Raw genomic sequence first — 22997 nt, 5'->3', positions numbered from 1 at the left:
AGAACCACAAAGCCTGGATGGCACCACTGACTGGCAGAGAGAGAAAGGGTCTGAGAACCTCACACACACACAAAAAAAATACCCTCAACCCAGCAAACGTTTTCACACCATGAACCAACACAGAGGTTTCCAATGCTTGCATTTATTAAAAAGAAGAAGCTAAAGCATTTTTGCAGGCAAACCAAATCCAAGCTCCAATCCTGAGCCCATTTACTAAGGAGTCAGGCCCCACAGTGGGGCTTACTCGTGAGTAGACAGGCAGACAGGATGGCTCCGTCTTGACTCCTTCCCAGCATCGCCTTCAGCAGCATCAAGCAAAGCGGTTTCTTCCCCAGCAGAGATGGGGGTGCAGTCGAGGCAGCTGCACATCAGAGGAGAGCAGGGTGGTCTTCCTTTCACCAGAGGTCCTTCACCGGAGATCTGCAGAGTTACCCGCCCCCTGTGAGAGGAGGAAACACTGTTAAAAACTTTGCTGGTGGTGATTCTGAAAACCCCAACCAGTGACTCCAACTGGGAGGCAGAAGAGCTGCTGTTGTCGGAGTTCAAATTGCACACAAAGGGTCTGTGTTGCAGAGGGTTGGACTAGATGACCCCTTAGGTCCCTCCCAATGCTACATTTCTATTCTATGATTGTAGGAGAGACCTCTGAGCATTTCATGTATGCACTTTGGGGAATTTGAGTGGAGCTTGGCTGCCATACACACTTTGTTTCTAATGTGGTTCTTTTTCCTTCTTCTTCTTTATGCGAACAGCAACCCCAGGAGAGGACACATTTGAGGAGATCATTGTGTTGGTGTGAATTGGTGTGCATTTAACTCTTTCCCTTCCAACTCTACAATTCTGTGATTCAATAACCACCTTCACAGGGATGTTTCACACAGGTTGCCTTTGCTATTTGAGGAGGGTCAGTGACTGAGCCCCCACCATCTCATACCACAAAGAGGTGTTCTTTGGGCCAAGGGAGGCTAAGGGGAGTTATGGCTGAAAGGGTTGGAGACCTTTCATGGGGGCAGCAAGGGGAGAGGAAAGGGTTGTCACCCCCCAGTGTGCACACTAATATTGTTCCAACTCACAGTGGCTATAAAGATTAAGAGAGGGAGTGGGGGGGAGAGAGCGATGAGTCTCATGTATGTGGGATCAGGAGACGCCACTGACTTATTTTCCAGGAAAACTAAGATTTGATTTAACTCACCTCTACGGCAACACACCACTTGACGAGTACACCGAAATAGGAGCCTTAGGGGCGGCCGGCACCTAAAAAGTTGCAGTATCCCTCCCTGCCGTTGACATCTCGGCCTGCAGTTAAATTGGGCTCTGGTGAAATCTGGCGGAAGAAAAAGAAGACACTGAAGGCTCTGTCTCTCAGGACTGACCTACCACACCTTCTACAACTTCTTCCACAATGGCCCTGCTGGCTTGGACACCCGGAGGCCACCAGGTTGCGGAAATCTGGTGCAGAAAGAATGCAGGGCTGGAGCAGAGAGCCAGTCCCTTCTGCTGCCTCCCTGCACCTTCAGGACAGGGTCTGAGCCAAGGTGGTAGGGAAGGCTGCGTCAGAGTCACTGGCTTCCCTGGGTGGCCACTGGCAAACTGGGAGAGAGAAGCCCCCTTGCCCAGGAAACCGGCCCGTTCTTTTGCCCACCACAAAACTGAGTGTGCTGAAGTGCATTTTTACAGATTTGAAAGGAAGAGCCTCTGTGGATCACAGAAATGAGGTAATAAGAAGAGACCGGCTGGTGGATCTAGTTAAAGGGGATGAATCGAGTCCAGCACCCTCCTCTCCCAGGGTCCACCTGAAGCCCATTTGGGATATTCTCCAGTAAGACAGAGGGGCAAGATCCCACCTCTTTGGGAGTCACAGCAAGTGGCTGAGAATAAAGCTGAGAGCTGTGGAGCTACTCAGGGAAGAAGCATGTGAGAAGAAGGCCTTACCTGGAGCCAGCAGCATCAAGAGGAGGACGGCCACAGAGAGGAGGCAGAAGATCTTCATGGCTGGAGGTTGGTGGGAATCCTGGAGGTACCAGAAGCCAAGTGGAAGAGCAATTGCCAGGGGAAGGAGAGGTCCCTCTACTTATAGGTGACTGGAGGACTGATGAAATCTTGTGGGATGCCAACCATCCTTTGCAAGATGGATTTTGCAAGCTCTGAGGGGCATTTGCCAAGGAGCAGCCAAAGACCAGAGAATCATAGGTTCATCAAGTCCAACCCCATCAAAGCTGTTGCATCCCTGACAGGTCCCCATCCAACCTCTGCTTAAATCTTCCTGCAAAGGAGAATCTGACACCTTTGAAGGGCTCCATTCCACCGTTGAACAACTCAAAGTGAATCTGTTGGTTTGTGTCTTGCTCTCTGCTCACAGTGGCATGGCATCTTTTGATTTCCCCAGGGGGGTGGGTGCTCTGCAGGTGGGACCAGGGCCTGGGGGCAGAGGGTAAACAAATCACTGCTGGGCAGGTATGGGGCACCAAGGTTTCACGGGCCATGCTGTGCTCCCTCCTCACCTTCCCAGACCAAGGGGGGAGCCTGCCTGGCCATGGCTGCTCCTGGCAGGTGCCTCCCCCCAACACTGGCTGGGTGGCCATTCAGCATGGGGCCAAGGTCCCGGAAGCAAGGCTCCCCCCCCCCATTCTTGCATGCTATTTTCACCCATGTGCATACATATTACACCACTGTATGCGTTTTGGTCGACAATGCTTGATTGAACTGCCTTGCGGAATTCATGGAAGGAGAACACTTGGAAGGACAGCTCTGCTCCAAATCATGCATAGTTGCAGAAAGTACATGCAGCTGAGGTACAAAACGTTTTTTGGGGAAATAGTCCAGCCCTGATGGAGGTCTTCTCATGCAGTCTATGCCCAAGAGCCAGGTAATCTCCCAACACCACACCTGCTTGGGGGCCCAGCTAGAAGGGCCTTTGGCCTCACCCAGCTGCAGGGCTCTTCTCAGGCTCAGTCCTGAGAATCTTATGGAAACATTTCCGCTTGGGCTTGCTCACCACCCTCTCCAACTCAACATGTTGTCTCTAACTTCACCAACTGAGTCCTGCATCCTCTCCTCTCCCTAGGCACCACCAAAATCTGGAGGCTATTATGCCACATTGCCCAATACTTTGGAAAAGATTTCCAGGATACAATGGGGTGGGGTCTGCAGGGGAGGGGAGCTGGGATTCCCATCCACAACTGGACATCTGTGGCCTTGGATACAACCCCATCGGTCCAGGACCAAACTGTGCTGTTGCTCTTCCATGCTCTCCACTTCCATCTTTCTAAGGGAAAGGCAGCCTTTAGCTTCTTTTTCCATGGACACTCTTTGAGCACTGGCCTGCTGTGTTTGTGTGTTTGTGTGTGTTTGTGTGTTGTGCTGCTTATATGGTATTTATGTTGCTTTCTGGATGCTTTGTTTCAACAGTTCTGGCTGACACTGGTTTAAAATTCTGTGCATTGTTGTAAATATATGGGGGAATTACAAAAAGTGGGCACCCAAAGTGAGGACAAGTCTTTTCCATTTAATTTTGGAGAAAGGGGAGAAGTATCAGTGCCAGTCATGAGCAGTTGGTGTGGGCTGTTCCTGCAACATTTAGCAGGCAGTTGCTGGTCTTTTGCAATCTCCACAGAGATGGGCCCCAGGAGATGTCTTCAGCATCCTTTCCCAAGAGCCTGAAGTTCAAACCCAGCAGACAAGGTGGGGAACCTGTGGTCACAGGGCTAAGTCCCATTTCCCCACCTGGCCTTGCTTCAAGTTAACGGACAAGCGTTGCTCCATCGGATGCCCACAGGCAGCAAAGTTGGGTGAAGCAAGTGCCAGATTCATGACAGTGAATTTGGGAATGAGCCCAGATCAGAAGGTGATATTGGGGGGACTGGGGGTTGGATTGGGGAGCAGCAATGCCAAAGACATCCCTTTCCATGCAAACAGATTCAGGGATGGAGCTGGAGAAAAGGGGCAAAAAAGAACATTTCAGGTTCCTTGAAACTATTGTTACGCAGCAACCAAATCTCTGAGTTGGGGGGAAATCCACGCATTTCTGTGCTTGCCCAGAGTTTGGTTTCCTTGGAATGAAGGTCAGAGGAGACTGTGTTGTCGTTGGATATCTGCTGTCATTTACACATATAGACAGCCTGAGCATAAAATGCATGGCTTCAAAGCATTAACACCCCTCAAAAAAAATCCTCCTTCTAAGTCAGAACTTTGGATTTGGAACACAGCAAGCCCATCTCTGTGCCTCTAGCTTCCAACTTGCTTCCTGCAAAACTCTCAGATTGGCTCAGGACCTCTTTACCTCCAATGCCACCTCCCCCCTGTGTACAGACCTGGATCCTGAGATCATCATCTTAGACCCTTCCACAATCATGGATAAATCATAAAATTGTAGAGTGAGGAGGGACCCTGAGCGTCATCCAGTTCAAGCCCCTTCAATGCAGGAAACTCAACTAAAGCTTCAATGACAGATGGCCATCCCACCCCGGCTCCAGTGAAGGAAAGGCCACAAGCTCCTCCATAAACACATATCCAGAATCTTGAGATGTCTCCACTTCCCCTTCATGCTCTATTCTGGGGGCTGACCATTCCTCAATGTCTTTCCCCCCCCCCAATTTACTCGAGGGGCAGCTAATGTAGGGAGCGTCAGATGTTTGTGGACTGCATCTCGCATTACTCCTGGCTTGTGGCCCTTCTGGCTTGTGGGGCAAGGGGTGCTGGAGGTCCCTCTCAACACTGGGAAGTCCCCACATTGGCTCCCAGGAACAGGAGGAAGGGGACAACACAGAGATATTTCATATTTTATTTTGGGGAGGGGAGAGAAATATCAGAGCTTGCTGTGAGATGTTGGTCTGAGCTGTGTCCTGCCCAGTGATATTTAGGAGGCAGTTGCTGGTCTTTTGCAATCGCCACAGAGATGGGCCCAGGAGATGTCTTCAGCCTCCTTTCCCAAGAGCCTGAAGTGCCAACCCAGCAGGCAAGGTGGGGAACCTGTGGTCACAGGGCTAAGTCCCATTTCCCCACCTGGTCTTGTTTCAAGTTAACGGACAAGCGTTGCTCCATCGAATGCCCACAGGCAGCAAAGTTGGGTGAAGCAACTGCCAGATGCAGTACAGTGAACTTGGGAATTATCCCAGATCAGAAGGTGATATCGGGGGGACAGGGGGTGGGAGTGGGGAGCAGCAAGGTCAAAGACATCCCTTGCCATGCAAACAGATTCAGAGATGGAGCTGGAGAAATGGGGCAAATAACACATGTGAGAATTCCTTGAAAATATTGTTACACTGCACCCAAATTGCTGAGAACTGACGGAATCCTGCCGTCATAGATGGTGCTTAGCATAGCATAGAAAGAAGACACAATGAGGCAGCGAGTATTTCCATAATGGCCGGGCAGCTCCTTCCAACCTCTCTCCTCTGGCAACTTTTATTTTATCCCTTTGTCCTCCCAGCCGCATGGTCGTTTTCCAAAGTCTCCTGTTACCTCATCCGGTCAAGGCTTTTATTGCACCCTTCACCATATAAGGTAATCATTGCCCAGAGGAATGTCAGGGGGCACCCTGCAGTATTTACAAGCCTCTGCCTTGGCTTTATGACAGAGAATGTAGAAAACCCAGGAGTTTCAGTGTTGCCCAGAGTTCGATTTCTTTGAAGGTGAGCAGAGACTTTGGAGTCCTTCAGAGATATGGGATTGTTTCTAACATATAGAGAGAGCCTGAGCATAAAATGGATGGGGTCACAGCATTAAGACCCCCCAAATCATGCTCCTCAGTTCCTCACATCTTTGGATCCCCATCACAATAAACAGGAATCAGTGTCCCCAGCTTCCAGGCTGCTTCCAACTCCACTCTCACTTCCAACACCACACCTGCTTGGGGGCCAGACTAGAAGGGTCTTTGGCCTCACCCAGCTGCAGGGCTCTTCTCAGGATTAGTCTTCTCATGGAAACATTTCTGCTTGGACTTGCTCACCACCCTCTCCAACTCAACAGGTTGTCCCCAACTTCACAAACTGAGTCCTGCATCCTCTCCTCTCCCTGGGCACCACCAAAAACTGATCTGGTGCCTGATATCCCTTATTGCCCAGTACTTTAGAAAATATTTTGAGGATGCAATGGGTCTGCAGGGGAGAAGAGCTGGGATTCCCACCCACAAGTGGACGTCTGTGGCCTTGGATGCCAACCCATCGGTCCAGCACCAAACGATTCTTTTGGACTTACATGCCCTTGATCATTCTCCAGATCCATCTTTCGAAGGGAAGGCAGGCTTAAGCTTCTCTTTTCCTGGACACTCTTTGAGCACTGTCTTGCTGTCCATTCGTATGTGTATGTTTGTGTTGTGCTGCTTTTGTAGTATTTGTGTTGCTTCCTTGATCCTTCATTTTAATATTGCTAGATGACACTGGTTTAAACGTCTGTGCATTGTAGTGAATATATGGGGGTAACTACAAAAAGTGGGCACCCAAAGGTGAGGGCAAGGCTTTTATATTAAAATTTGGAGATGGGGGAGAAGTATCAGTGCCAGTCGTGAGCTGTTGGTCTGGGCTGTGCCTGTAACATTTGGAAGGCAGTTGCTGGTCTTTTGCAATCTCCACAGAGATGGGCCCAGGAGATGTCTTCAGCATCCTTTCCCAAGAGCCTGAAGTTCAAACCCAGCAGGCAAGGTGGGGAACCTGTGGTCACAAGGCTAAGTCCCATTTCCCCACCTGGCCTTGCTTCAAGTAAACGGACAAGCGTTGCTCCATCGGATGCCCACAGGCAGCAAAGTTGGGTGAAGCAACTGCCAGATGCAGCCCAGTGAACTTGGGAATGAGCCCAGATCAGAAGGTGATATCGGGGGGACAGGGGGTGGGAGTGGGGAGCAGCAATGCTAAAGATATCCCTTTCCATGTAAACAGATTCAGGGATGGAGCTGGAGAAAAGGGACAAATAACACATTTCAGGTTCCCTGAAAAAATTGTTACGCAGCAGCCAAATCTCTGAGTGGTGAGAAAACCCAGGGGTTTCTGTGCTTGCCCAGAATTCGGTTTCCTTGGATTGAAGGTCAGCAGTGACTTTGTTGCCTTTAGTATATCTGGAGGTATTTACACATATAGAGAGAGCCTGAGCATAAAATGCAAGAATTCAATGCATTAACACCTGCAAAACTCTCAAACTGGCTCAGGACCTCTCTACCTCCAAAGGCCACCTCTCCCCATACTTACCTACCTGGATCCTGAGATCATAATCTGAGGCCCTTTTTTATGCGCCTCCTCAGTGAGAGGTCTGGAGAGGGGCAACAGTAGGCTTCTGGGGGCTGGGGGTGGAGAAAAGGCCCACCCGTTAATCTGAAAGACCCCCTCACTGATTTGCTGCTCTTGCACCCTGGCACATTTTTTTGAGTTGCTCATGAGGACACTCAACTAGCCAGCCAGAGTTATTGCCTTACAAAAAAAAACCCTTGTCTGACCAGTTCAGCAACCTTCTCTCTTAGATTCTAACCTTCCGTAGGTACAGAATCCCATGAATGAGAACTCAGGACATGCTCCAATCCACAATATGAATAACCTTTCTGCCAAACCCCAGGGGTCAACACCCTTCAGGTTTCTGATGTGGAGCTGGATGCCACAACTCACTTGCAAGCAAGAGGAGAGATGCCATCAGGGTTGGATTGGGGGCAGAGGTCCAGGGCTCCACTCAAGAGCAGTTTTGGGTTGTACCTTTCAGATCTCTGATTCTATTCTGGGCTACGCATGCTGTGCCTCCTCTTTTCATGACTTGGCTGCGGAAGGTGAAAGGCAGAGGTTGGATGGCTCAAAGGACACGTCAGGAGGAGCCGCGAAGTAAGACATTGAGGTCAAAACTCCATGTGGAATCCACCGTACCTCCCAAGTCCTGCAAAGGCTTTCAAAGCCAATGCAGGATGAATGTGGGTAGATGTGAGAGGGGGTGGACATCACTATCACACCCTTGTCAGACAGGTGTCTGTGGGTCAGGTGTCACCCACTTCCTTTTATACTCCACCGTAAAAGGATTGCCTTGTAGAAGATATTGGGATGGATCCCTTGGTGTTATGCTGAGCCCACCTACAACCCTGTTCATCCCCACTTATTGGGAGCTGGAGAAAGTTGGCAATTAGCACACACGAGGATTCCTCAAGAATATGAGGACCCTGAGACCCAGGCCCCAGACGTCCATACCCTGCAGTTTGCTGATGTGGATCGGGGGGCATTTCACTAGCAAGCAGGAGAGGTCCCACCATCAGGGTAGAACTTTGCTTTTTGCGTGTTCATTGGAGAAAGGTTGGAGGGGATGCAGTTATGCAACCTCCGAGCCAAGGAGTTAAGAAATATTACACTCTTTAGAAGGCATCTGAAGGTAGTCCTGTATAGGGAGGTGTTTTTTGTAAAAAAAAGTTTGCTCTTTTTATGTTTTTCTATATGTTGGAAGCCGCCCAGAGTGGCTGGAGAAACCCAGTCCAAAGGGTGGGTTATAAGTAAAAACCTCATGATGATGATGAAGGAAGAGGACATCCCTCTTTTCACTGGAGAAATGTTGGTGGGAATGCATGCCTTGCCTAGAAGCCTGGGGAAAACCTCACAGTGTGGGCCACACTGCCCCCACCCATTGCTTTCCTCCCCCGTCTCTTCCTTCCGTGCCACGCAGGACCGAGATCAACAGGTGGCCAGCCCACTCATGAGGAAAGGGGCAGTGCCCACCTCAGGTGGCAGGAACCACAGGGGCATTGGTTTCATCCTCGAAGAAATGCATCTTGGTGGCTAGAGGCATTGCTGATATCGTTCCTCTTGATCCTAATGTAGGTTTTAACACACACCTTTTTCCCTGAGTAGGGGAATATGGGAGCTGGACAGCACCATTTTGTGGTTTGCCCCAGGGGCTCAAATGTCTTGGGCCGGGCCTTTGATAATATTCCTTGGAGTTTCATGAAGAAAAATCTACAGGGAATGGGGGTAGGCCAAGGTTTTGAAAACGGTATAGGTGCAATTTATTCAGAACAAAAAGCTGAGTTAATTGTGAATAATGTAGTTACAGAAGAGTTTAAGATTGAGAAAGGAACACGACAGGGTTGCCCAATCTCTCCATTGCTTTTTATATCGGTCCTGGAGGTTTTGCTTAATATGATTAGCAAGGACCAATTGGTTAAAGGTATACAACTCGGAGCTAAACAGTATAAATTGAAAGCTTTTGCTGATGATTTAGTTTTGACATTACAGGAGCCAGAATCCAGTACTAAAAGAATATTGCAATTAATTCAAGAATTTGGTCAGGTTGCGGGATTTAAGTTGAACAAGCTGAAAACTAAGGTGTTAGAGAAAAATTTAACAGTGATTGAGAAAGAGAGGTTTCAGAAGGAGACAGGATTAACATTGGTTAAGAAAGTGAAATACCTGGGGGTCAATATGACTGCTAAGAATGTGAATTTATTTAAAGATAATTATGAAAAATGTTGGATGGAAGTGAAAAAGGATCTAGAAATATGGTCAAAATTGAAGTTATAATTGCTGGGCCGAATTGCTGTGATAAAGATGAATGTATTGCCTAGGATGCTGTTTTTGTTTCAAACATTGCAAATTCTGGACAAGATGGACTGTTTCAAGAAATGGCAGAGAGATATTTCTAGATTTGTCTGGCAGGGCAAGAAATCTTGAATAAAATTTAAGATTTTAACTGATGCTAAAGAAAGAGGTGGATTTGCCCTGCCAGATCTTAAACTTTATTATGAATCAGCTGCATTTTGCTGGCTGAAATAATGGCTGCTTCTTGAAAACATGGACATTTTGGATCTAGAAGGTTTTAATAATGTTTTTGGGTGGCATGCATACTTGTGGTATGACAAGGTCAAAGCACATAAAGCGTTTAAAAACCATATTGTCAGGAAAGCACTGTTTAATGTCTGGATGAGATATAAGGACTTGCTTGAAAGTAAAACGCCAAGGTGGCTGTCACCAATGGAAGCAAAGGCTCTGAAAAAGCTCAATATGGAGGCAAATTGGCCGAAATATTGGGAAATTTTGGAACAAGAAGGAGATAGATTAAAACTGCAGAGCTTTGACAGACTAAAAAATAAAGTACGAGATTGGCTTCATTATTATCAAATAAGGGAGGTTTATAACTTGGACAAGAAAATTGGCTTTCAGGTGGAAAAATCAAAATTGGAAACAGAATTGTTAGATCCTAAAACTAAGAATTTGTCAAGAATGTATAACTTGCTGTTGAAATGGAATACACAAGATGAAATGGTTAAATCTGTTATGATTAAATGGGCACAAGATCATAGAATCATAGAAGAGTTGGAAGAGACCACAAGGGCCATCGAGTCCAACCCCCTGCCAAGCAGGGGACATAACATTATGATGGCTGACTGGGAAAAGTTATGGACCACAGGTATGAAGTTTACGGCATGTAATGCCTTAAGAGAGAATATAATGAAAATGATTTACAGGTGGTACTTGACACCAGTCAAGCTTGCAAAAATTTATCATTTGCCCGATAATAAATGTTGGAAATGTAAAGAGATTGAGGGCACATTCTTTCACCTTTGGTGGACATGCCCAAAGATTAAGGCCTTCTGGGAGATTTCTATAATGAAATGAAAAAGGTATTTAAATATACCTTCCAGAAGAAACCAGAGGCCTTTCTCTTGGGCATGGTCGGCCAATTGGTGCAAAAGGAGGATAGAATTTTTTTTATGTACGCCACAACAGCAGCAAGAATACTTATTGCAAAGTATTGGAAAATACAAGATCTACCCACCTGGGAAGAATGGCAGATGAAGGTGATGGACTACATGGAACTGGCTGAGATGACTGGCAGAATCCGGGACCAAGGAGAAGAGTCGGTAGAAGAAGATTGGAAAAAAATTAAAGCTTATCTTCAAAAAAACTGTAAAATTAAGGATTGTTAGAAAGATGTTGGAAAAAGAAAATTATGTGGTTTTGGCAGAAATGACATAAAGGATTAAGTAAAAATGAATTGATGAAAGAGAGAACGTAAAATTACAGTATATTAAGACAAATTATTAAGATAAAAACAAGGTTGGAAGGATTTGCTGAAATAACAATTTGAATTAGAATACAAAAATGGGAGGTGTGAGGAGGTCAAGGAAATAAGTAAAGGAAAGAAAGCTATGTAAAGGTTCGATTTGTTCTTTTTTATTTTTTATTGATTGTATTTTTTCTGTCTTTTTTATTTTTCTTTTTTCTCTTTTTTTCTTTTTGTAACCTTTAAAATTTTGAATAAATATTATTTTAAAAAAAACAAAAAACAAATGTCTTTGGCCGGTCCTGTCCACAAGGCTCTCCCGCCCCCCTTCTCCTTCATCACCCCCTTCCTCTTCCTCCACTACCCTCCAACCCTCCAAGTGTCCCCCTCTTCCAGGGACAGTCCTGGATTTACAGAAGCTGTCCAAGTTCATCTGGCTTGATCTCAGAATGTCCCACTTTTCCTAAGGGTGTCCCTGTTTCCATCAGAGAAATGTGGGAGAGTGTGGAGTTATGTGACCCCAGAGCCATTGGAAGGCAGTCCTGTATAGGGAGGTTCTTTAATGTTTAATGTGTTATGATGATTTTGTATATATATTTGAGCCACACAGAGTGGCTGGGGAAACCCAGTCAGATGGGTGAATATTATTATTATTATTATTATTATTATTATTATTATTATTACTACTACTACTACCACTACTATTGAATAGAATGTCCCTATTTTCATGGCAGAAATGTTGCAGTGTATGTCCCCAAACTTTATCAGCTCTGCTTAATTCCTGTTTCTGAAACATCCTTCCCTGTGCAGCTGCCCAAGGAAGCAGGACAGTTGGAGGGGAGAGACAGAGAAAGGGGCAGGAGGAGGGGCAGGGGAGACCCTAGAGAGAGGTGGGGGCCTACAATGTGAGAAATGCCCTTGTGCAAAGCCATGTTTGGAAAAGAACCACAAAGCCTGGATGGCACCATTGACTGGCAGAGAGAGGGGGGGGGGTCTGAGAGCCTGATAAAAAAAAAAGTCCCGTCAACCCAGTACACATTTTCACACCATGAACCAACACAAAGGTTTCCAATGCTTGCATTTATTAAAAAGAAAAAGCTAAAGCATTTTTGCAGGCAAACCAAATCCAAGCTCCAATCCCGAACCCATTTACTAAGGAGTCAGGACTCACAGGCCACAGTGGGGCTTACTCGTGAGTAAACAGGCAGACAGAACGGTTCCCTCTTGACTCCTTCCCAGCATCGCCTTCAACAGCATGAAGCAAAGCGGTTTCTTCCCCAGCAGAGATGGGGGTGCAGTCGAGGCAGCTGCACATCAGAGGAGAGCAGGGTGGTCTTCCTTTCACCAGAGGTCTTGCACCGGAGATCTGCAGAGTTACCCCCCACCTGTGAGAAGAGGAAACACTGTTAAAACGGGTGTTGGTGTTGGTTAGGAAAACCCAGACCAGTGAATCCAACTGGGAGGCAGAAGAGCTGCTGTTGTCAGAGTTCAAAATGCATACAGTGGGTCTGTTTTGCAGAGGGCTGGACTAGATGACCCCTCGGTGCTTCCGAAAGCTACATTTCTATTCTATGATTGTAAGAGAGACGTCTGGGCATTTCCTGTAGGCACTTGGGGGGAGTTGAGTGAGGCTTGGCTGCCATACACACTTTATTTCTAATATGGTTCTTTTTCCTTCTTTATGTGAACAGCAACCCCAGGAGAGGACACAGTTGAGCAGATCATTGTATTGGTGTGCAAATGAGGCATCTGATCAAGGCCTGTATTTTAAAATGAGCTTAAAGGTATATTTGCAAATGTTTGTATGTTTCATGCCAGGCAGAAACTAGCTGGCTAAGTACTTTGGCAGTTGTTTATGCTCCTGAACAGCCCCCCCCCCCCGATTTATAGCAGTAGCAGGAGACAAATTTCTCAAAGTTTTAAAGGGGAATTACAGGCTGGGAGCAAAGGTTATACTGACCCTACATATTACAGAATACAATCAAGCTGCAAAAACACTAATTAAGAGTTGGTAAATAGTAAGATTTATTGTTTAACAGAAAATAATACCATGTGCCTCCCATCAGACTCTAGCCATATTTTCCTAAGGTTTAAGGTATACTGAGAGAGTTAAAGGGCAATAAATTTTGGGAAGAGCTAATGGGAAAAGCAGCTGGCTGGGAAAGGGGGGTGTAAACTGAAGAGGCTTCTTTTGAAGCTGTTTTTTACTGAGTTGCTTTTTTACTTTGCAAAGGCCTTTTCTTCTAAAAAGCTATCTATGTTATGTATGAGATTTGTTGGCTTAATGTAATTAGGCAAAGGTTTTAGAAAGTAAGAAATGTTAGATTCTTATCTTAGATTCTTATTTCATTGATGGTGTGTGAGAATGTGAACCCAAGATCTCTGTTTAGATAGAATTTAATACCACAAGCCATTTGTTTTAGCCATTTGTTTTGGAATGCAGGGGCATCAGGGGCAAAAGGTGATCTGGTAATTAAGGTGCCTTGTCGAGGCAAATGTAAGATATATGGCTACTTGTCTGCCATTTATGGATAGAAGAAAATATAGCTCTTTGTCTACCATAAAAGGTAATAGGAAATGGGTGTATCTTTTATTATTGGTTCTAGCAAACAGCCAATAGGAATTTCTACCAGGCTGATTGGACAGAGGCAGCCAAAGGAGGAGCAAGGGGGCTGGGCTGAGGAAAGAGGCAGCCAAAGGAGGAGCAAGGGGGCTGGGCTGGCCATCAGGGCTGGAAGGGGCAGAGCTTTGGTAACCATATACCACTGTGCCTATCATTTATTTGTCTGACAAATAAATTATTATTTCAATTTCTCTATTGCTGCATTGAATATTTCATTCCAGCTAAGCGTTAACCACAAGCAGGGTGCTACACATTTAACTCTTTCCCTTCCAACTCTGCAATTCTGTGATTCAATAACCACCTCCACAGGGATGTTTCACACTGGTTGCCTTTGCTATTTGAGGAGGGTCAGTGACTGAGCCCCCACCCTCTCATACCACAAAGAGGTGTTCTTTTAGCCAAGGGAGGCTAGGGGGAGTTGTGGCTGAGAGGGTTGGAGACCTTTCATGGGGGCAGCAAGGGGAGAGGAAAGGGTTGTCACCCCCCAGTGTGCACACTAATATTGTTCCAGCTCACAGTGGATGTAAAGATTAAGAGATGGAGGGGGAGAGAGAGCGATGGGTCTCATGTATGTGGGATCAAGGAGACGCCACTGACTTATTTTCCAGGAAAACTAAGATTTGATTTAACTCACCTCTACGGCAACACACCACTTGACGAGTACACCGAAATAGGAGCCTTAGGGGCGGCCGGCACCTAAAAAGTTGCAGTATCCCTCTCTGCCGTCGACATCTTGGAAGGCAATTAGATTGGGCTCTGGTGAAATCTGGAGGAGGAAAAAGAAGACTTTGAAGGCTCTGTCTCTCAGGACTGACCTTCTACACCTTCCACAACTTCTTCCACAGTGGCCCCGCTGGCTTGGACACCCGGAGGGCACCAGGTTGGGGAAATCTAGTGCAGGAAGAATGCAGGGCTGGAGCAGAGAGCCAGACCCTTCTGCTGCGTCCCTGCACCTCCAGGACAGGGTCTGAGCCAAGGTGGTTGGGAAGGCTGCGTCAGAGTCACTGGCTTCCCTGGGCGGCCACTGGCAAACTAGGAGAAAGGAGCCCCCTTGCCCAGGAAACTGGCCCATTCTTTCGTCCATTGCAAAGCTGAGTTTACAGAAGTGCATTATTGCAGATTTGAAAGAAGAGCTTCCGTGGATCACATAAATGAGGTAATAAGAAGAGACTGGCTGGTGGATCTGGCCAAAGGGGGCCCATCCAGTACAGCTTCCTCTTCTCGCAGGGTCTACCTGAAGTCCCATTTGGGATATTCTCCAGGAGGACAGAGGGGCAAGATCCCACCTCTTTGGGAGTCACAGCAAGTGGCTGACAATAAAGCTGAGAGCTGTGGAGCTACTCAGAGAAGAAACATCTGAGAAGAATGCCATACCTGGAGCCAGCAGCATCAAGAGGAGGACGGCAACAGAGAGGAGGCAGAAGATCTTCATGGCTGGAGGTTGGTGGGAATCCTGGAGGTACCAGAAGCCAAGTGGAAGAGCAATTGCCAGGGGAAGGAGAGGTCCCTCTACTTATAGGTGACTGGAGGACTGATGAAATCTTGTGGGATGCCAACTGTTGTTTGCAAGATGGATGTGGCAAGCCCTGAGGGGCATGTGCCAAGGAGCAGCCAAAGACCACAGAATCATAGGTTCATCAAGTCCAACCCCATCACAGCTGTAGCATCCCTGACAAGAGCCCATCCAACCTCCTACAAAGGAGAATCAGGCACCTTCTGAAGGGCTCAGTTCCACCATTGAACAACTCAGAAAGTGAATCTGTTGGTTTGTGTTTTGCTCTCTGCTCACAGTGGCATGGCATCTTTTGATTTCCCCGGGGGGGGGGGGGCGCTCTGCAGGTGGGACCAGGGACTGGGAGATGAGGGTGAACAAAACACTTCCCGCTAGCCCATCTCTAGTCTCCATCACTGCTGGGCAGGCATGGGGCACCAAGGTTTCACGGTCCGTGCTGTGCTACCTCCTCACCTTCCCACATCAAGGGGAGAGCCTGCCTGGCCATGGCTGCTCCTGGCAGGTGCACCCCCGCAACACTGGCTGGGCAGCCATTCAGCATGGGGCCAGGGTCCCGGAAGCAAGGCTCCCCCCCCCATTTTTCCATGCTATTTTCACCCATGTGGATACATATTACACCACTTTATGCGTTTTGGTCGACAATGCTTGATTGAACTGCCTTGTGGAATTCATGGAAGGAGAACACTTGGAAGGACAGCTCTGTTCCAAATCATGCATAGTTGCAGAAAGTGCATGCAGCTGAGGTAAAAAACATTTTTTGGATAAATAGTCCAGCCCTGATGGAGGTGTTCTCATGCAGTCCATGCCTAAGAGCCAGGTAATCTCCCAACACCACACCGGCTTGGGGGCTCAACTAGAAGTTCCTTTGGCCTCACCCAGCTGCCGGGCTCTTCTCAGGCTCAGTCCTGAGAATCTTATGGAAACATTTCCGCTTAACGTAAAGGTAAAGGTACCCCTGCCCGTACGGGCCAGTCTTGACGGACTCTAGGGTTGTGCGCTCATCTCACTCTATAGGCCGGGAGCCAGCGCTGTCCGCAGACACTTCCATGTCACGTTGCCAGTGTGACGAAGCTGCACTGGCGAGCCAGCACAGCACACGGAAACGCCGTTTACCTTCCCGCTAGTAAGTGGTCCCTATTTATCTACTTGCACCTGGGGGTGCTTTCAAACTGCTAGGTTGGCAGGCGCTGGGACCGAGCAACAGGAGCGCACCCCGCAGCAGGGATTCTAACCGCTGACCATACGATCGGCAAGTCCTAGGCGCTGAGGTTTTACCCACAGCGCCACCCGCGTCCTTCTCCTCTCCCTAGGCACCATCAAAATTTGGAGGCTGTTATCCCACATTGCCCAATACCTTGGAATAGATTTTGAGGATGCAATGGGGTGGGGTCTGCAGGGGAGGGGAGCTGGGAATACCATCCACAACTGGACATCTGTGGCCTTGGATACAAGCCCATCAGTGCTGCACCAAACTATTCTGTTGCCCTTCCATGCACTTGAACATTCTCCAGATCCATCTTTCCAAGGGAAAGGCAGCCTTAATCTTGTCTTTTCATGGACAGTCTTTGAGCACTGCCCTGCTGTCTATTTGTGAGTGTGTGTTTGTGTGTTGTGCTGCTTTTATGGTATTTGTGTTGCTTGCTTGATGCTTCATTTTAATATTGCTGGTTTGAGCTTCTGTGAATTCTTGTGAATATATGGGGGGAACTAGAAGGTCAGGGCAATTCTTTTATATTTGAATTTGGAGATGGGGGAGAAGTATCAGTGCCAGTCATGAACTGTTGATCTGGGCTGTGCCTGTAACATTTGGAAGGCAGTTGCTGGTCTTTTACAATCTCCACAGAGATGGGCCCAGGAGATGTCTTCAGCATCCTTTCCCAAGAGCCTGAAGTTCAAACCCAGCAGGCAAGGTGGGGAACCTGTGGTCACAGGGCTAAGTCCCATTTCCCCACCTGGTCTTGCTTCAAGTTAACGGACAAGCGTTGCTCCATCGGATGCCCACAGGCAGCAAAGTTGGGTGAAGCAAGTGCCAGATGCAGAACAGTGAACTTGGGAATGAGCCCAGATCAGAAGGTGATATTGGGGGACAGTGGGTGGGAGTGGGGAGCAGCAAGGCCAAAGATATCCCTTTCCATGTAAACAGATTCAGGGATGGAGCTGGGGAAAAGGGGCAAACAACACATGTGAGGATTCCTTGAAAATATTGTTACACTGCACCCAAATTGCTGAGCATGGAGAAAACCCAGGGGTTTCAGTGTTTGCCCGGAGTTTGGTTTCCTTGAAGTTGAGTGGAGATATAGATAATTTTTTTGACCCTATAGAGAGCCTGAGCAGAAAATAGATGGGGTCACAACATTAACACCCCCCAAATCATCCTTCTCAGTTCCTCACAGCTTTGGATGCCCTGCACAGCAAACAGGAATCTGTGTCTCCAGCTTCCAGGCTGCTTCCAACTCAGCTCTCAAACTCCACGTGGGCTCAGGACCACAATATCTAAAGGATGGCCTCTCCCCATATGAACTGACCTTGACCTAGAGATCATCATCAGAAGCCCTTCTTCACATGCCTGCTTCGCAAGAGGTCAAGAGGGCTGCACTATGAAACGAGGTCTTTTCTGCTATGGCTCCCTGTTTGTGGATTGCTTTCCCCTGGGAAGCACACTGTGCTACTTTAGGTGCCCGGCAAATACATTCCTCTTCTTCCAGCCTTGGACTAATTGAAAAATGGTGTTTTACACTATGTGTGGGTGTTATTGTTTGTTTTCTTAATATGGTATGTATTTTGATGTTTTTGTATTTTAAACTGTGCTGTGGTCCTCAAATGAAGGGTTGTATAGAAATCTAATTGACGGCTTCCGGTTTCCGGTTGCCTTAATGGCACAGCTCCAACAATAGTGGAGACCATTGGTGAAGAACTAAACAAAGATGAAAGAGGGTAATTATTTTTGTAAACTCCCCCCAGGACCCGGGGGCATGAGCTTCACTCGTGGATCCTCTCCGTACCTTTCTTTTGAACCTATATGGAGGTGGAAACCAGGGATATGCTCACCTATTAGCCTGCAGGATCCCTCTTAGTTGCAGCTCTTCCCACCTGCCTTATTTTTTTGAGATGCTGATGACGACACTCCAGTGGCCAGCGAAGGTCCAAATCCTACAAAGAAACTTGTCTGACCAGCTCAGCAAACTCCTCTTTGAGATTCTAACCCTCTGTGGGATCAGGACCCCAAGAATTGGAAGAGATGAAGGGCACTCCCTGATCCACAGCAAGATGAGCAAGCTTTTTGCCTAAGCCTCCAGGTGTCAACACCTCACAGGTTGCAGATGTGGAGCAGGATGCCAACTCACTTGCAAGCAAGAGGAGAGGAGAGGGGAGCTGGCATCAGGGTTGGATTGGGGGCAGAGGTCCAGGACTTCACTTAGCAAAAAGAGGAGGAGGAACCCCAGATCCAGCAGGGCTGGCTGAACCACATTTTGAGGGGCTCACTTGCCCTTTAACCTCTGCTTGCTTCTTATCTGAAGCAACAATTGCTTCTGTGTGCAGACTTTAAAATATTTTCTCGCTGTTGACATTTTCCGGCTCTGGGTTCTGGAGCTAATGGAGGCATTTATTGCTAGTTGCCATAGTGCAATTCCCACTTCCCTTTGGTTGGCATCCTAAACTCCACGGTGAGTAACCCAGAAAAAGCATTGGCTTGCGGGGGATATTGGAATTGAGCCCTTGGTTGTATGATGGGATGGAAGTGGGGAGGGAGGGGAAGGAGAGCATCACCTGAACAAAACCTGGTGGCTTAGGTGAGTGTCACTCAGATGATGGGGAGGAGGAGCCCACCTGAGGGGTCTCACCTGTCTTGGATGAAAATGAGGCTTTGGACAGCCATCAGACCCCCTTCCTTAAGAAGACAAGGATGAGGAGCCTGGAGTTCTCCAGATAATGTTGAGGACTAACAATGGTGACTCTGTGTTTTTGTGTTTGTATGTGTGACACATCGGATAGTAGAGTCTGACCCCCAAAATCCCCCCTCCCCACATACGTTTTCACAACATGGACCTACGCAGATTTTTCCAATGTTTTCATTTATAACTCACCTTAACGGCAACATATTAGGCCATTTGAACCCAAAACACTTGGCCTCCCAAGACGTTGACATCTCCAATTATCACATTGGGCTCTGGTGAAATCTGCTTCTTCTTTCTCCACCTCCTCCCCGCTTTCTCTGCCCTGGTCAAGTCCTCCTTAGGAAACATCCCGTCCCTCTGTGTGCAACTGCCCAAGGAAGCGCGGCAGTTGGAGAGGAGATATGGGGAAAGGGGCACAAGGAGAAGCAGGGGGTGGGGTGGGCAAGAGGGGTGGGCCCACAATTTGAGAAATGCTCTTGTGCAAAGTCATTTTTGCAAAAACAACCACAAAACCAGGATGGCACCATTGACTGTCCTCAAAGAATGCATTTTCCGAAATGCATTCAGCCAGCAATAAAGATAAGGGAGGAGATACAGGTCCTTGGGGGAGAAGGCTGTCCATGGCTACCAATGGCCATGGATCACATGGGATTCCCAGGAACTGGCATTAAGAAGCATTGTGGCCTCTCCCTGCAGAGGCAGAGCATCTCCCTCATGGCCAGCAGCCCCTGGTCTGTATTTCAGGGCATCCGAGTCGGTGGTCATTCCTGCCTCCTGGGCGACGGAGTTCCATAGTTTCACTGCAAGCTGCACGAAAAATGTCCTTGGTTTTATCTCTCCTGAATCTCCCAACACTCAGCTTCCCATCATGTCTCCATTGCACTCCTATTTAAATCCACCTTACTTCCCATCAGGAAACCCCTGGATCTCCTCCACATTTTCCCCACATGCAACCTGCCCCACTGATCTCGCTGCTTGGTAGTCTTAGCATTCTGGAGGGCAGAGTGTCAGATTCTGTCAAAACACTCCCAGGGCAAAGGGTTTCTCTGGAGCCATTCACGTCAAGGGATGTTTTGCCCTGGAGTTGTGGGTGAGCTGCAGCAATTCCACTCTCATCCAGGATTCCCTGCTGACGATCTTGATGGAAAAGGCCATCAGACAAGAGCTGAAGTCAAGGTGAGCTTGAGGATCTGATCGGTGGTGGCTCCCCTTTGTTGCAAGTTCTTAGAGGGAGAGACGATGCTGTCAACAGCCATTGGAGCTCCTGCCAGAGGGAACGGGGGAACCAAACAGCTGGCGCATCACTCTTTTTTAGACCTGTTCCCCTCCAGATGTTTTGGAATACCAGATGTGGACTTGGAGGGACATTTTTTTTATAAAGTTCCCCTTAGAAAATCTGCCACCCACCCACTCCCACAGGAAATGATGTTTCAGATCTAATCATTTCAATTCTAAAATGCATGCCCTGCTTCTTCCATTCCACAAAGGATTTCCTCAAAGCATCAAAGCAACATTGGCCCAACATTAAAATACAGAGCAATCTGAAAACAGCAGCTAAAAGGGGAGAGAGGTGGGCAATTTGGTCAATTTCAATTTTGCACACAGTTTCATTTTCCCAAACTGCCTTAAAATACAGAAACATTCTCCTGAAAACTAATCAGCATTTTTTGCGAATTTTTTCCAAATATGCAGGTACTTCCTTCGCCTACATTACTTGACTGAAGAACTGCATTGCAAAATTCAAATTTGAGCAAATTTGGAAGTTCAACTTGGTTCTGGCTTGTGTTTTGTCCAGAAATTCATAGGCTGTCCTGCAACTTGAACTGACTCCATTCCCCACGCCCCACTCCTGAGCAACCCCACAGAGAACTCCAGCAACAGTCAAGAAAGAGCAACAGTTTGATTTCATAGCAACTTGGGGGTGTTCCTGCATATTCCCTTTCATATTTGAGAGATCAGGGATGTCAACTGATATCAAAGGCAGGGAAAGAAAGATTTTCTTATGCAAGATTTCTGCACTTTGTTTGAACAATGAATTTGGATGCCTGGTGACGACCAATATTTATATCGGACAAAGCCAAAGGGATTTGTTGTTCAATAAAATTACATCAAGCATCAAGTATTCTTCTTCCTTTCTTCGGATGCTAGCCATTCCTTGCTATTATCTCCCCACCATCCTATGGGCATAGCTGGACTTAATCTCCCATCATTCCTGGCTGCTAGCCCTTCTGGCTTGTGGGGCGGAAGGGAGCTGGGGGTCCCCATTAACATCTGGAAGGCACCACATAACCTACTGCTGTCATAGCCCTCTAACTCTGAGAAGGAGGGTCTCCCTCTCCACCTTACCTGGCGCTCCCAGGAGCAGGAGGAGGAAGGCAACCGAGAGACCAGGTGGAAGAGCTTCTGGGCTGCATGTCGGAGACTCCAGGGCAGAGCGGAGGTGGGGAGCTTTTCCGTGTTTCTAGGTCACTGGGGGGTTGTGACACCTTCAGGGGTCTTTGGAAATCTTGCGGGGAGAGGGGAGGATGAGCACAGCCCACAGGTCTTCCCAACACAGGGTCTCCACCAGTTTCTGCAGAAGACAGGAAGCAGAGAAATAGCCACAATAACAGAGTGCAAGGACAATAGTCTTGAAGTTCTTGTAGGGATGGGGACCAAAGTGAGAAGATGGGAGATCTGGACGCAAGGCACAACTCACACCTGGGTCAAACACAGTCTTCAGAAACCTGGTGCTCTCAGATGTTTGGGACTACAATTCCCATCGCCCCCACCCTGCAGGACCATGTGAGGCCAAAGGTGAGAGGAGATTTTGCATTCATATGCTACTTGCCTGTATAAAGATCCAGAATAGTTTACAAAAGAGCGTGAGAATATCTGTGGGGCAGTTTGGGGCAGCCACACCCAGGGGTTTCGTCATGGATAAATCCACGGGCATAGCTATGATTTTATCCAGAATCTGGAGATGTCTCCCCTTCCCCTTTTTGCTTTATTTTGGGGGGCTGACCATTCCTCAATGTTCCCTCCCCACTTCACTCGAGGGGCAGCTAATGTAGGGAGCGTCAGATGTTTGTGGACTGCATCTCTCATTACTCCTGGCTTGTGGCCCTTCTGGCTTGTGGGGCAAGGGGTGCTGGAGGTCCCCCTCAACACTGGGAAGTCCCCACATTGGCTCCCAGGAACAGGAGGAAGGGGACAACACAGAGATATTTCATATTTTATTTTGGGGAGGGGAGAGAAATATCAGAGCTTGCTGTGAGATGTTGGTCTGAGCTGTGTCCTGCCCAGTGAAATTTAGGAGGCAGTTGCTGGTCTTTTGCAATCTCCACAGAGATGGGCCCCAGGAGATGTCTTCAGCATCCTTTCCCAAGAGCCCGAAGTTCAAACCCAGCAGGCAAGGTGGGGAACCTGTGGTCACAGGGCTAAGTCCCATTTCCCCACCTGGTCTTGCTTCAAGTTAACGGACAAGCGTTGCTCCATCGGATGCCCACAGGCAGCCAAGTTGGGTGAAGCAACTGCCAGATGCAGCCCAGGGAAATTTGGAATGAGCCCAGATCAGAAGGCGATATTGGGGTGTGTGGAATGGTGGGAATGGGGAGCAGCAATGCCATAGACAATGGTCAAAGAGATCCCTTTCCATGCAAACTGATCTAGGGATGTAGCTGGAGAAAATGGGCAAATAACACATTTCAAGTTCCTTTGAAATATTGTTACACAGAACCCAACTCTCTGAGTGGTAAGAAAATCCACGAGTTCCCATTCGGTTTCCTTGGAATGAAGGTCAGCGGAGGCTGTGCTGTCTTTAGGATATCTGGTGTTATTTTCACATATAGACAGCCTGAGCATAAAATGCTGGGCTTCAAAGAATTGACACTCCCAATCAAAAAAATCCTCCTTCTCAATCACAGCTTTGGATTCAGCACACAGCAAGCCCATCTCTGTGTCTCTAACTTCCAACCTGCTTCCAGCAAAACTCTCAAACTAGCTCAGGACCTCTTTACCTCCAATGCCA

The 22997-nt window shown here is 47.7% G+C and overlaps 3 long non-coding RNA genes across 3 annotated transcripts in view; 1 reads left to right on the top strand and 2 right to left on the bottom strand.

The window, feature by feature from the left end:
* Positions 1-22997, top strand: part of LOC309365984 — a 119384-nt gene that overhangs the window by 90952 nt on the left and 5435 nt on the right. The window lies entirely within an intron of this gene.
* LOC309366021 lies at positions 127-2026 on the bottom strand. The gene is made up of 3 exons (XR_014166409.1): positions 1933-2026; positions 1193-1324; positions 127-439 (listed from the first exon to the last, which is right to left on the bottom strand). It is a non-coding gene; the product is annotated as an uncharacterized lncRNA (long non-coding RNA).
* On the bottom strand, positions 12169-15090 carry LOC309365993. Its single transcript, XR_014166368.1, has 3 exons — positions 14954-15090; positions 14214-14345; positions 12169-12341 (listed from the first exon to the last, which is right to left on the bottom strand). It is a non-coding gene; the product is annotated as an uncharacterized lncRNA (long non-coding RNA).

This window comes from Podarcis melisellensis (genome assembly GCF_964234715.1).
Source record: "Podarcis melisellensis genome assembly, chromosome: 3".
Lineage (NCBI taxonomy): Eukaryota > Metazoa > Chordata > Lepidosauria > Squamata > Lacertidae > Podarcis > Podarcis melisellensis.
This window is presented reverse-complemented; position numbering and strand designations above follow the sequence as displayed.